The sequence below is a fragment of the Tasmannia lanceolata genome, unplaced genomic scaffold, assembly GCF_043159265.1.
Source record: "Tasmannia lanceolata isolate RefF3 unplaced genomic scaffold, GAP_Taslan_0.1 ptg000008l, whole genome shotgun sequence".
In the NCBI taxonomy this organism is placed as follows: Eukaryota; Viridiplantae; Streptophyta; class Magnoliopsida; order Canellales; family Winteraceae; genus Tasmannia; species Tasmannia lanceolata.
In genome coordinates this window covers 69,847,306-69,859,825 of record NW_027518685.1, presented here as the reverse complement: position 1 = coordinate 69,859,825, position 12,520 = coordinate 69,847,306, and the positions used below count along the sequence as shown (strand labels likewise).

The window sequence follows — 12,520 nt, the reverse complement described above, 5'->3', positions numbered from 1 at the left end:
AGACCCTAAAATAAGGCAAAGCAAGATCTTTCTCTTCTTCATTCATTTTCATTGTAAAGGTAGAAGGCACCAATATTAAACCCCTTGAAGCTTCAAGCTTGTATGGGCTCACATACGGCCTACTAGGGAGGATAGCAATAGTAGATTTCATTAAGGAGCAAAACTTGAGAAGAGTGGAGTATGCCATGGTTTGAAGGCCGAACCACTATAAATTATTGGTGTACATTTCTCTTTCCCTTATCTTCTTTTCTTCTCTTAGTTATGCTTATTGTGTTTATATTTTCATTCTACTTGGCTAACCACTCAACTAAAGATTAATAAGCAAAAGGGTTAGGATTAAAGATCAAAGTTTAAAGAGCTTAAAATTTTAATAGCCAACCAATTCCCACCCCCCTGTTTCGTGGTTGCCCTACTTGGGATTCACATTGATTTAAGCATAAGGCTTTGGATAGATCTGAAGGCCACATCAAAACTAAGTTCTTCAAGGAGAGTATTCAACGTTCAGATAATGTGCATCATCTGCACCTTCAATTTGATCATCATGGCAGAGGTAACGATCTATTTTCGCTTAAGGTAGATTAATTTTCTAACAAATATCATCAGTTGGCTAAATAAAAAATGTATAATTTAAGAAAAAAAGTATAAAATAAAAAATATCATTAAATTATCATGTTAATTTCACAATGAATTATAAAAATGAAAATATCTTGATATTTCTTAAAATCTCGGGATTATTTCAGGATTTTCTCGTTTTATAAGACATCTTATTCCCCCTGCTCATTAAACATATCCTCCCTTCATTATCAATCACTGTCATAAAAAATAGAAAGAACCATAGGAGAATAGGATGGGTAGAAATATACAGACAAGTATCATGATCCGGATTTTTGAAATACCACCAAGTGATAAAAATCAATACAAAATGAAGGATACATTAAAAACTGAACTATTCACTCTAAGTGGAGCTGACCTTAGTGATCTTATTGATAAATGTTCTTGGAAGCTTATAATCACTAATTTTGGCTGTGAGATTTTCATCCAACAAAATATTCTTTATATTAAAATTATTTCTTAAAACACCAGGCACAATTGTTGTATGCAAAAATTGGATTCCTCTCACAATTCCCGTAGTAGCAGCTAATCTTTGTGGCCATTTCAGCATCTCTTACTTTCGCCGTTCTGCCAAATAAATTATAAGAATTGAAATCTTATGATATTTCAGATATTAATGGCTGAAAAGCAATAAGATAATGGTTATTCCCCTTACCAGTAAGATGACTCCTCAGTGTCCCATTTGAAACGTATTCGAAGACAAGAAAGATGGTATCAGTGGCATTAGGGGATTCCTCATAAGTGACAAAGCAGTGTCCAAGAATGCTGACCTAATGGCGATGTCTGAGCTTTGAAATTACTTCCATTTGCTGTTTTAAGACTTTAAGAGCATGCCTTTGCTTTAGTTTCAGACACCTCACCACGACCACTGATCCGTCACTGAGCCAGCCTTGGTACAACTAAAATTGTAAAAGAAGCCAAGATGATGTGAAATTATTCAGATGTCAACATTGAAAGTGAAGCAGTCTGTGTCTAGTAGAGATGATGCTTTAACCATATTAATTTACAAAATTCTATCAAATTCATGGAGATATGACGATGGAATCATCACCCAAAGTCAAAAAAGAATAATAGCTTCCAGTTTTTCAAATATTGTATATTGGTCCAGTAAGATACACCATAATCAGGAAAGGTTACTGCAACATATAAAATTGGGAATGTTATCCCTATTTCTGGGACATTAAATAGAACAGTCCAAATCTTTTGTCTTTTTCATTTATTTTAATTCGTGAGTACATGTATGGCATCTGAAATCCTCCTACGAGATGCCCATGTCTGAAACTCTAATGACATAGACATTACAAGAAAACTGTAATTTACTGTCCTCTTGAGTTACTTTAGTTCATGAGCTATAGCTCCCAAATTTGTCTTACGTAGGTAGAAAAATCACTTGGTATGTTTTATGAATTAGGTTAAAAATATAACTAGTGATTGAAAGACACCATTTAGAGCGATATGGTAGTGCTTAAAATCTTATCATTGCTCAAGAAGTCAACCCAAAGCAAAAGTAGGTTGAATCAGGCAGTCAATGATTTACCCAGCGAGTTGATTGCATCGGGTGGATCAACGAGTTTTACTGACTCAATATATCTGAAATCAAGTTGATTTGTGCGAGTCAATGATTGACCAAGTGAAGTTTCAAACATAGAAAAAGTAAATCCAATCAACTACTTGTGGAATTATAAACCAGAGCATTGATGCATTTTGAAGGATCCAACTTTTCACTACATGAAATTATAAAAGTGCGGAAACTCAAAATGAACTGACAATAACAAATCATACAAGTGAAAATAAATATTTTTCGATAGAGTTGAACACTATTATCGACTGAATTAAGCCTATAATGTATGCAAATAACCTATATTACTTTGAGATCTTTACCATGAGCGCGTGTGATTACTTGTTCAAATTTTGAGAAAATAAAAAATTCGGAAACCAGCTTAGTTATGTGGAATCCGTCAGACAGATTTTAACTGTAAACACCTAAAAACATTTCTTCTTTGCTCTTGATCCATTCATAACTTGGGAGTTAGGCTGCTAAGGGAATTGAGAACTGATAAGGAGGATAACTTTATATAAAATTCACTACCTATGGACCCCGATCCGAGAGGATGGGTGCTGAGGACATGAGATCCTCTGCAATCCTCAAAGATCTCCACATGTGAAGGAGAGCTCTACCAAGGAACTCTCAAAATAAGTGTCACTCTCATAGCCTAGCACGAGTGGTGATAAATGAGATACCTCTTGATCCAAGGATAAATCCTCAAACCAAGACGTACCTAAAACAAACTCAGAGTCGCCATCCATGGATAGGCCATAGAACTCCAAAACAAATCCTCTGTGCAATAGATAACCAGAAATATATATATATATATATGGGCTCGTGCCTGGTTACGAATGGAGAAGGTCCGAAGAGCACCTCCAATTCGTCCGAGTGCAAGCACTTGGTCTCTTATGCCATTTTTTATTAACTCCAAAGAATTTTGGGCAAAATCATGTGATATGGGAACGAAATATCCCCGAGAAAACGTCTACCTAATCATGCATGTCCCGGGGATTAAATAATAAGCACACACGAGATGAACGAAAGAAGTGTCACCTAATCACAGCTAGGTTGTGAGTGACATACCTAATGGGTGTCTAAGTTCTGGTGGACAAAGACATGCATGCTACAGCTAAAGGTATAAGGTCTGCACAGAAAAATATGAAAGCACAACAAAACATGCAATATAACTTGATACCACACAAGACGCAACACAGCAAATCCTAAACTCTAAATGATTTCGCCCGATTCTTCGGATGGTCTGATATTCATCTAAAACTGCCTACGTATCCCCGCCTGCACGAGAATCAAAGCAACGTAGTTCTTCGCACCTATTCTAAGCTATGATGCCTAAGGCATCTAGACCTCTATCCGAGACTCGACCTAAAAGACCGGACTAGTTATTAAAGCTTCTTGTGCAATTATTTAAATTACAGTGGATTGTGGATTTTAGGACATCCTATATGCCCTAACTAAACGCAAGTTAGCCCTAAGCTAATGCAGGTGGTTCCTACAACCTATGTGTAACTAAGCTGTGTGTCCTAAGGAATACAATGGGATTTCTAACGCATCCTAGACCTAGTCATCAGTCGCGACAAACTCCTAACTCTAGCACAAACACAAACAAAACACACAACACATCAAAAGACAAACTCCTAACTCTAAAACTCTCTATCTAGGACAAACTCCTAACTCTAGAGGAAGATCTTGTTGAAAACAAGGTTTTAAAAGATTTTTGTGCTTTTTAAAGAATTCAAATGATTTATTTACAAAGTTTGGCTGGACTTTGGATAAAGATCCCAAGCTGCACTACGTACCTCGTGGAAGAGGATCAAGCCAACGTAGTTCGAAAATCGAACTCTCCTAACTACCACTAAAATTTAACACTCCAAATGATTTAAGGCTTTTGATGTTTTCAAATGTTTTTGATTTTCAAATGCTTCTAATGTTTTTCCAAATATTTTTGTTGTTTTAATTTCTGATGTTTTTGGATTTTAAAATGTTCAATTGTTTTTTGGTTTCAAATTTCTAATGTTTTTGTGATTTTAAATTATTTCAATATTCTTGTGATTTTAAGATTTGAAATGTTCTGGATTTTAAAATTTCAAAGGCTTTCACCATTTTGGTCAAAGGCCAAAGGAAACACACAACGCAACACCCTAGGGTAAAACCCTTAGGGTAAAGGGGAAACCCCAAACCAACAAATTAGTATCCCAAAATAAGATGAAACAATCCACGAACAAGTAAACAAGTGCCCCAAGAACAAAGAAAACAATCTAAAATCCTAAGTAAGCAAAGCTCTAATAAGACTGTGCTAGTCTCTAATAAAGAAGAACGACAACAACTCTAAAGGAGAAACCCCTAGCTACCAACACTAAAGAAGAGAGTACAAATGAGTCAAAGACTCTCTAATAACACTATCAAAACAAGGGTAAATAAGTCAAAAACTTACTCTAGAAAAAGGGGAGACTCTAACATGAGGCTGAGTAGGCCTCCTAAAGGGAAAACTCTCTAAATGAGACAAGGCTTGTCTCCAATTAGGGGTTCTATAAACGAGGCAAGGCATGCCTCCTAGACACAAAGGTGAGCTCCAAGTACCCCTATCATCACCCTTGTAATGATAAGCAAGGTCGGGGCAACTAAAAAGACTAAGTTAGTCTTCTACTTATGAGGGTGTTCCACAAATGAGGCTAGGCAAGCCTCCTAAAAGGATGAACTCTATAAATGAGACAAAGCCTGTCTCCTATGGGCGGACTCCTCTAATGCTAAATCCAAGGTATACACCCTAAGAGATAAATTCTAAACAATGAGGCTTGTCTTCAAAAGAGAACTGCCTCATGAAACAAGGTATGTCTTCTAATAGGGCTCTAGATGACTCTTTCCTTGTCCTTGCAATGAATGGGCTACTTATGGGTTAAGGGCACCTAAAAGACTACGAACACTCTACCTAAAGATAATACAATAAACAAGCTATAGATAATACACACCTTCCCAACAATGATTTCTTAATGAAATACCCTAGTACAAATGGGAAACTAATTTTAGAAAAGATCACAACTATAGATAATACACACCTTCCCTTCTGTATCAAATGACAAATACCCACTACCCTAAAGTCCATGTAGAGAAATAAGTCACAAATTACACACACATAGTCAAAGTGGAGTTTTGAACTGGGCTCTTGCAGAAAAGGTATACCCAGGTTCATGCTTTAATTTAACTACAGGCCATAATATTTAGTGAACGAAGGTTGGACTCCTAAACGGGGCAGGGGTACCCCGTGCCATAAAAAAAAAAAAAAAAAGGGTCCACTGCAACTTCATCATAAAACAAATCAGCCACAACCAAACTGAAGCATTCAAAGTGTATAACAATCTTGTACAAAACTTCTCCAATTGGACCATATAAAAGTAAGATCTACAGTTTTGACATCCACCACAAGAAGCCAAACTCGTATTTATTGAAAAATCATGAACCTCAATAAATTCAAAACAGGAAATAACCTAAACTAAAACTTCTAAGAAAGTATACCCTACCATATAACAAAGAAACAATTACAGAATTAAGACATGAGGAAGTTGTTCCCACATTACCATTCAAAAAAGAAAAAATAAAAAAATGTTCTCACATTGCAAAGTGCAAACATGTAATAACCACACAGCAAGAGAGAGGTTTAGCAATTAGAACCTATCCACTCGAACGAATATTATAGGCGTCCAGAAATTCAAAGTTTTAAATTTAAAAACAAAAAGAAGAAAATAATAAAAATAACCGTGCACCTGCAAATAAAATGCAAAGTGAAGCATGCAGTTCGAGGTGAACCCTACAATGTACAATTAAGTTTTAACCATCCATAATACAGTTAGATGAAAATGACAAATAATAATCAAGTCATAGATGAAAACAGTGGCCTCCATAAACAGTAGAATCATAGTCAAACGCTCTAAGCATGTTGTGCACAAGAAATAGAATAAATACAAGGACCTTGAGACTTGTCCTCTCCGATTCTAAGATGAAAATAGCCAAAATAACCTTACTAGGATGGTAAGAAAATTAAAATGAAGCACGGAGCTTAACGCTAATTGAAGTTATACCTTAACCATCCAGAACAGACCTACATATAAAACCATAACTGCAAATCAATCCATAAAAGAAAATTCTACAAATGACATTCAAAATAAGAAAGAGTCACATTGAGCCCCTCAAGGCATGCCATATACAAGAACAGAATAAATAAGTAGAAATATCTGGGGACATGCTCCATAAAAATTTAACATAAGGATTCCAAACTGAAAATTCGAATGTAACATGTGCTTTGCTATGGCACATTGCATCCGCTGGATTCTAAGAGTAAAACATCTTGGCGCCCATATACAAGATACTACTTTATCTTTATCATTATCCAAAGTCCAAACAGAAAATTCTCATAAAGCAAATGACTACATAGATGAAACTGATTATTCAAAATGCATAAAGAATGAGAACCACGGGAATCAATTCCAAAACAGGAGACTCAAAGCTTTTCCTTTTTGCGGGATAACGGCATATATTATTAAAAAGAGTAGCAAGAAACAGGAGGCTCAATGAGCCACCTGACGTGATAAGTTTGTATTGTGACAGTAAAATGCAAATCAAAATACCAAGTAATGCATGTGTAAAAACAAACGCGTGCCGGGCCGGGGTCCGAGGTCTGGGTTTGGGTTTGGATTTAAATGAAAAGGTTATTTAATTTTCAAAAAAAAAAAAAAAAAAAACCAAGTAATGCCCAAACAGATTCCATGAGCACTGGGCACTAAAAATGGAATAACAGGATAACAATGATAAGCAAAGTAAACTCCGGAGTCATAAAGAATATATACGAGAAAACTAATATAATGCATAAACCCCAATACATACCCGGTAGAGAGAAAAAATGAAGATCCTCTTTCTTTGCCCCAAATCACGCAACTCACGAAATCCAGAATTTCACCAACGCTGATCGCTTTCTATTCTATCCAACGCCAGCAGGCCTAAATAAATTGCTCTGGTCCAAAGCCTCCTCTTCTTCTTCTCTCCACTTTTCGAAATTACTGACCAGAGGAACAAATCTGAACTAGGAAGTTTCGGTCTCAGAAAATGGGTGAAACCCAAGTAGAAGAGAATCTTAAATCTAGGGATTAGAACTATGTTTGAGTGAATTGCGATGGAGAGGGTGCTTTGGAACAAATTAAACAAGAGCTTGAGGAAGGAGCTAAGGGTGATGGTGGAGATAAAAATCAAAAAGGGTTTCCTGGATGTTGGGCTGATGGAAGATGATGGTGGTGGAGAATTTGATGTGGGTTTCTGAGTGGCGGTGGATATTGAAATGAGGTGGTTGCTTGGGGTCAAATTTTAGGCTGGGGTTACTGAAATGGGTTAGAGATGGTGATGAAAAACGGAGAAATGGGAGGTTTAATAGGGGAAGAAGGTGAGGCTATGGTGGCCCGTCGGATGAGGTGGAGCCCAAGCTCCTTTCTTCTCCGATGGGGTACGGTGATGGTGGTGGAGGATCGGCCAGCGGTGGAGGATGGGATGGGTTGGATTTTCGGCTGGAAATGAGGCCAGAGAAGGAGGTCTTGGGGAAATGAGAAGAGGGGTTGCCGGCTGTGATGGTGATGGGTTTTGATGGGGATAAACAAAAATGAAAATGGAATAGGATCTGGGTGGTGGTGGTAAAGAGGGAGAGATGCGAATTGCAGAGAAGGTGTTGGCCGGAATCTATGGCCGTTGCCGGAGTAAATGGGTTTAGATCTAGATCTAGGATTTTAGAGGTCAATGGATGAGAGGTTTTGAGATGTGGCAAAGAGATGGTGATGGTGGAGGTGGGTTGCAGAGATGGTGATGGTGGAGATAAGGGAAGAAGAAGAAGAATAAGAAGATGGTTGTGGTGGGGGTGGAAATGATAGATCCGGCTGGAAATGATGCCGGAGAAGAAGGCCAAAATCCCTCTCTCACTCTCTCTATGCTCTCTGTTTCTCTCCCTCTCCTCTGAGAATTTTTCAACGAAAAATCTCCTCTCCCCTTTAAAACCCTAATTCAGATGGGTTTTTATGAAAGGGAAACCCTCCCTACTTAGACAGCCACCTATAGTGTATTTTGTACATTTTCTAACCTACAGGGGGGGTCCAACTAGAAAACAAGGCAAGAAATTCTCTTTCCTTTCTATGATCCTAGCCCTTCAAATTGCCTTTATGAATAAGGGGCTGAGATCAAAAGCCTCTAAACCTCCTAGGAAGCTTCCAAGAAAGCTTCCTAATATTCTTTCATAACTAATCCTAGCCTTAAACGTCATTAACTCATGATTAGGCCTAATTGTAACTTGGAAAGGAAGGAAGGAATCTTTCCTATTTACCAAACTGCCCTGCTCTCGGATAATGTACCCTCTAATTATGCTACACATTAATCTGCACACCCATATATCTTTCTGGACAGCCCGCTGCAGTAAATTTGAACTGGCTTTCTAGGTTCCAGCACACCCCCTTTTCTGGCTAAATCGTCACTCTTATTCCTACACTACACTACACTAGAAACTTCGCTTGTTTGCTAGGTAAACTCTAACGGATTCAAACGAAAATTTAAAGGGACCTACCTGGGATTTTAACCTATCCTAAGGTACAAATTGGGATCTAAAACGCTGATTTAGTAGGATTTCTAATCTAACGACGCTACTAGAGTTCGGTCAAAATGGGGTGTCTACACTACCTTACCACTTAATAGACTGAAATTTGAGGGGATTTTTGTGTTGAACCCATGAACAAAATATTTAGTATTCAAAAGAGTTTGACACAACAGGCATAGTCCAAAAATCAACAGTTAAATTATTCTTTGCAAAGCACGAAAAGATAGCCCTTTGATCAAGGAGATAGGATGTTTAAATTATGGTGGCAAAAGGGCAAATAAACAGGACTCATTGAGGTCTACCAGATGTTAAAAATCTATCATCTATTTTCTGTAATCAGTTTCGTTTCAATGCTCACAGGCACATACATTGGAAACATTCACTTTTATGTCATGGTTAGAGCCACAACTTGGGTAGTCCATTCAGGTCTAGATAGAAGAAGGAAAATACAACATCATTCCCTTATCCTTTCTTTAGAGTGTATTAACATTTCGTATATGATCTACCTATTATGTCGCCTTCATTAATCTATGCAGTGGCTAGGGTGACACAGTCAACATTATATTGAAACATTTTATTACATGATCATTTGTCCCCAAGCATTTCGAACAAATATATAAGATTATTATTAAGAGTAGTAGGTGATATTTTCCATCCGAAATACATTCACTCTCATACCTGACCCTGAGATCCTTCCCCCATTAAATTCGACGGCTCGAAGTTATTTGTTGCTTCTTCGAGTTCCTCCAGAGTAAGAGCATGATATGGTGGGAGCCCAAGTGCTCCTAGCCTCATTGCCTGAGACATATGCCCTGTCAAAGATAAAATTGGCTTCACATATTTTAATCATTCCTATCAAAGAAACATTGAATGCTCCATGCAAGAATCCTTTACAAAAGTCTATATACACTACCAAGCAGAAACATTACAAAAGAAACTCAAAAAGATTAGGCCCTTAAACCATAGACGCAAGTCTGGAAAACTTGGATACATTTCTACTGAAATTTTCAAGGATGGTAAAGTGAAAGAAATATCATTCATGGTTATCCTATAGACAGATAGCAATGAATAATGGTGGAAGAGAAAGAACAGCTTACTAGATTCAGTACCCAGTCTTGGGGATATCTGAACTGACGTTTTTCCTACGACAGATTTCTGAGATCTAGAGTTTCTTTCATTCTTTTTCCCCAATCTCCTAACTATCACGCATATTAACATCATACATGCTACCAAGGATCCCACAATTCCCCCAACAATTCCAAGTAAGTGGCCTAACTTGGTTTTCAATGTTTCCTTCTGTTTACTAGGCATAACTGCAGCCAAAGCTTCTACATGGCAAAATGAGTTTGAATGTTGATACTTTGAATCCCCAGAAGACAAACAATTCCATGAATACAACACAATTCGGTCAGAAGAATTTGAACAGACACAGGGAGGCAAACCTCCAATCAAAAGATTATGAGAGAGATCCACAAAATTGAGTCCATTTCTGCAAGATGTATTCATTGGAAGAGCTCCACACAATTTATTACCAGCCAAATCCAAGTACTGAATTGAAGGTAAAGAGAACAAAAGAGATGGGATTGGCCCCACAAGTTGATTGAAAGAAATATCTAATCTTTGGAGCTGATCAAAGGACTGAAGTTCAGAATTAACACTAGAGTGGAAAGAATTGTTTCTCAATACTAGACTGACAAGCTTATTCCCCAATGAGGGAAACTCCGGTCCGAGGATATTGCAACCCAAGTCCAATTCTTCAAGAACTGTTAAGCTACTAGGATCAGGAACACTTCCATTGAACAAATTATCATGAAAAATAAGACTCTGAATGCTGGTCAAAGAATAAATTTGCAATGGGATTTTCCCATAAATAAAATTTGAACTTATATTCAGTACTTGAAGAGACGAAAATCGATTGATTTTTGCAGGTAAAGGCCCCCACAAACCCAATGACACAAGTGACAGCACCTTCAAGCTTGACAACTTAGAAAGAGTGGTGAAAAGAGAATCAATCGAAAATTCAAAGATAGAGTTTGAGAAGAGATGGAAAAGTCCTTACTGGGTAAAGGGGATCCTTTGTTTCCAATGACAGTTAATTCGGTTACTCGGTTTCCCGAGCAGACGATTTTAAGAGACTAAGAAGGAGGAATGTAACAAAAATTAGCCCACCTGTTCCAGCCATTGAGAACAGATGGGTACTCCAAAATGCGTTGAAATCGGGACAAGGCCATGGTTTCAGAGGGAAGCAATTGAGCAAAAGAGAATGGAAGAACAAAGAAAAGGAGAATTGTAAGGAAGGTAAAACCATGAGGTTTTTCCATGGTTGAGAAGAAAAGATTGGTAAATGTAGAAAGAACACAGATAAAAATATTTACATTCTAATGCGGCGATTTAGACTCCTAATTTATACATAACTATTACTATCTGTAAATAATCCTAATGCAAATAGAACTAAGAAATAAACAAAAAGGAAAATAAGAAATCTAAAGAAAACAACAAACATTGTCCTACATCACATAAATGAAAATTCAGCAATATAAGAAAGAAGCAAATAAACAAGAACTCCAAATTTTCTGTTACTGGAAACTAAAAGACTAGAAATTAGTCACAGAATTGAGTCTAAATCTCAGTCTTTTCCATTTATGGAAATTAATTGTGGAGGGACTGAAACTCAAGATAGCAAACAAAGCTGAAATTTGGTGCAAAATGGAGTGTAAAATCTACAGACTAAGAAAGACCATGAAATATTTTCCCATTTTACTTAAAATTTTGATCTGAAAGTGAAGAACAATGCAAAATGGTTTTTGGTGTGGAGTGAGTATGAGTTTCACTGTTCTTTCCCAGATGGAGAAATCATTTACTAGAAGATGAAAATTCTTACAATGGGTTGTGAATTTTAAGTACTTATAAGTTATAACAAAAAAAAACCCAGAAAGATGAGCAAACCCAGATGTATCATTTGTTAGAGAAATAGAAATAGGAAAGAGAAAAACAAAAAAGTCCAAACATTTCAGCAATTAAATTTAAAAATAAGAGCTTCAAAAGATGGGTGTAAGATAATTTGAAGTAGGTGTTAAGAAAATAAGTTGAGAAGAGAATTGCTCAGTGAAAGGAATCGAAGAGTAGAGTAGTGCACAGCAGAGCAGAGAAAGGAAGAGCAGAGCTTTCTGTAGAAAAAAGAGGGGCAAATGATAGGCTAAAAATCTGTAAGAAAGTGGACGTGTCGGCGGCACGTGCGTAGTGTGAGAAGGAGCGTTGGGAAGTGAGCTAAGATCTGAGAGGGCATGGATTTCAGCAAGTCTACATCTTTAGATTCCTTCCTTCCATTAAGAACTAAATCACCCAACAATCCAACTACTGTATTTATCATTCCATTAAAATCGTGGGGGCCACCCTATCAAAGCAAGATGCAAAATGGTAGGCCCCACCTTATACATGAATATGAATTTGGGTGGTTGGACCCACACAACAAATAAATGTTGTAAGATGGTGGGCCTGACTCTATGTATGGATTTAGGTGGAGATAGTGAGAATTGGTATACATGGTGGGCCCCACCCTATTCATGTGTTTGAGAGCAAACATACTGTTAGGGGTAAAAATCGGCATTCACGGTACCGACCCTCAAACCCTTTCTCCATTACTCAACTGGATCAATACAACCCCCGCAGCAACACTCAGTAACGAACATTGATTGGGCCTCCTTGATACTTCTCCCTTGACCGGTACC

General features: G+C 37.4%; 1 long non-coding RNA gene and 1 pseudogene across 2 annotated transcripts in view; both read right to left on the bottom strand.

Moving 5' to 3' along the window:
• LOC143885561 (putative LRR receptor-like serine/threonine-protein kinase At1g14390) overlaps positions 1 to 11,926 on the bottom strand; it is an 84,554-nt pseudogene extending 72,628 nt beyond the window's left edge. Inside the window, exons 1-2 of the transcript XR_013253481.1 lie at positions 9,890 to 11,926; positions 9,471 to 9,604 (exon numbers count right to left, since the gene is read on the bottom strand). The product of XR_013253481.1 is annotated as a putative LRR receptor-like serine/threonine-protein kinase At1g14390 (transcript). The remainder of the gene's footprint in view (positions 1 to 9,470; positions 9,605 to 9,889) is intronic.
• LOC143885562 (uncharacterized) lies at positions 871 to 8,214 on the bottom strand. The gene is made up of 3 exons (XR_013253482.1): positions 7,052 to 8,214; positions 1,268 to 1,511; positions 871 to 1,179 (listed from the first exon to the last, which is right to left on the bottom strand). It is a non-coding gene; the product is annotated as an uncharacterized LOC143885562 (long non-coding RNA).
• Positions 11,927 to 12,520: the final 594 nt, after the last annotated feature.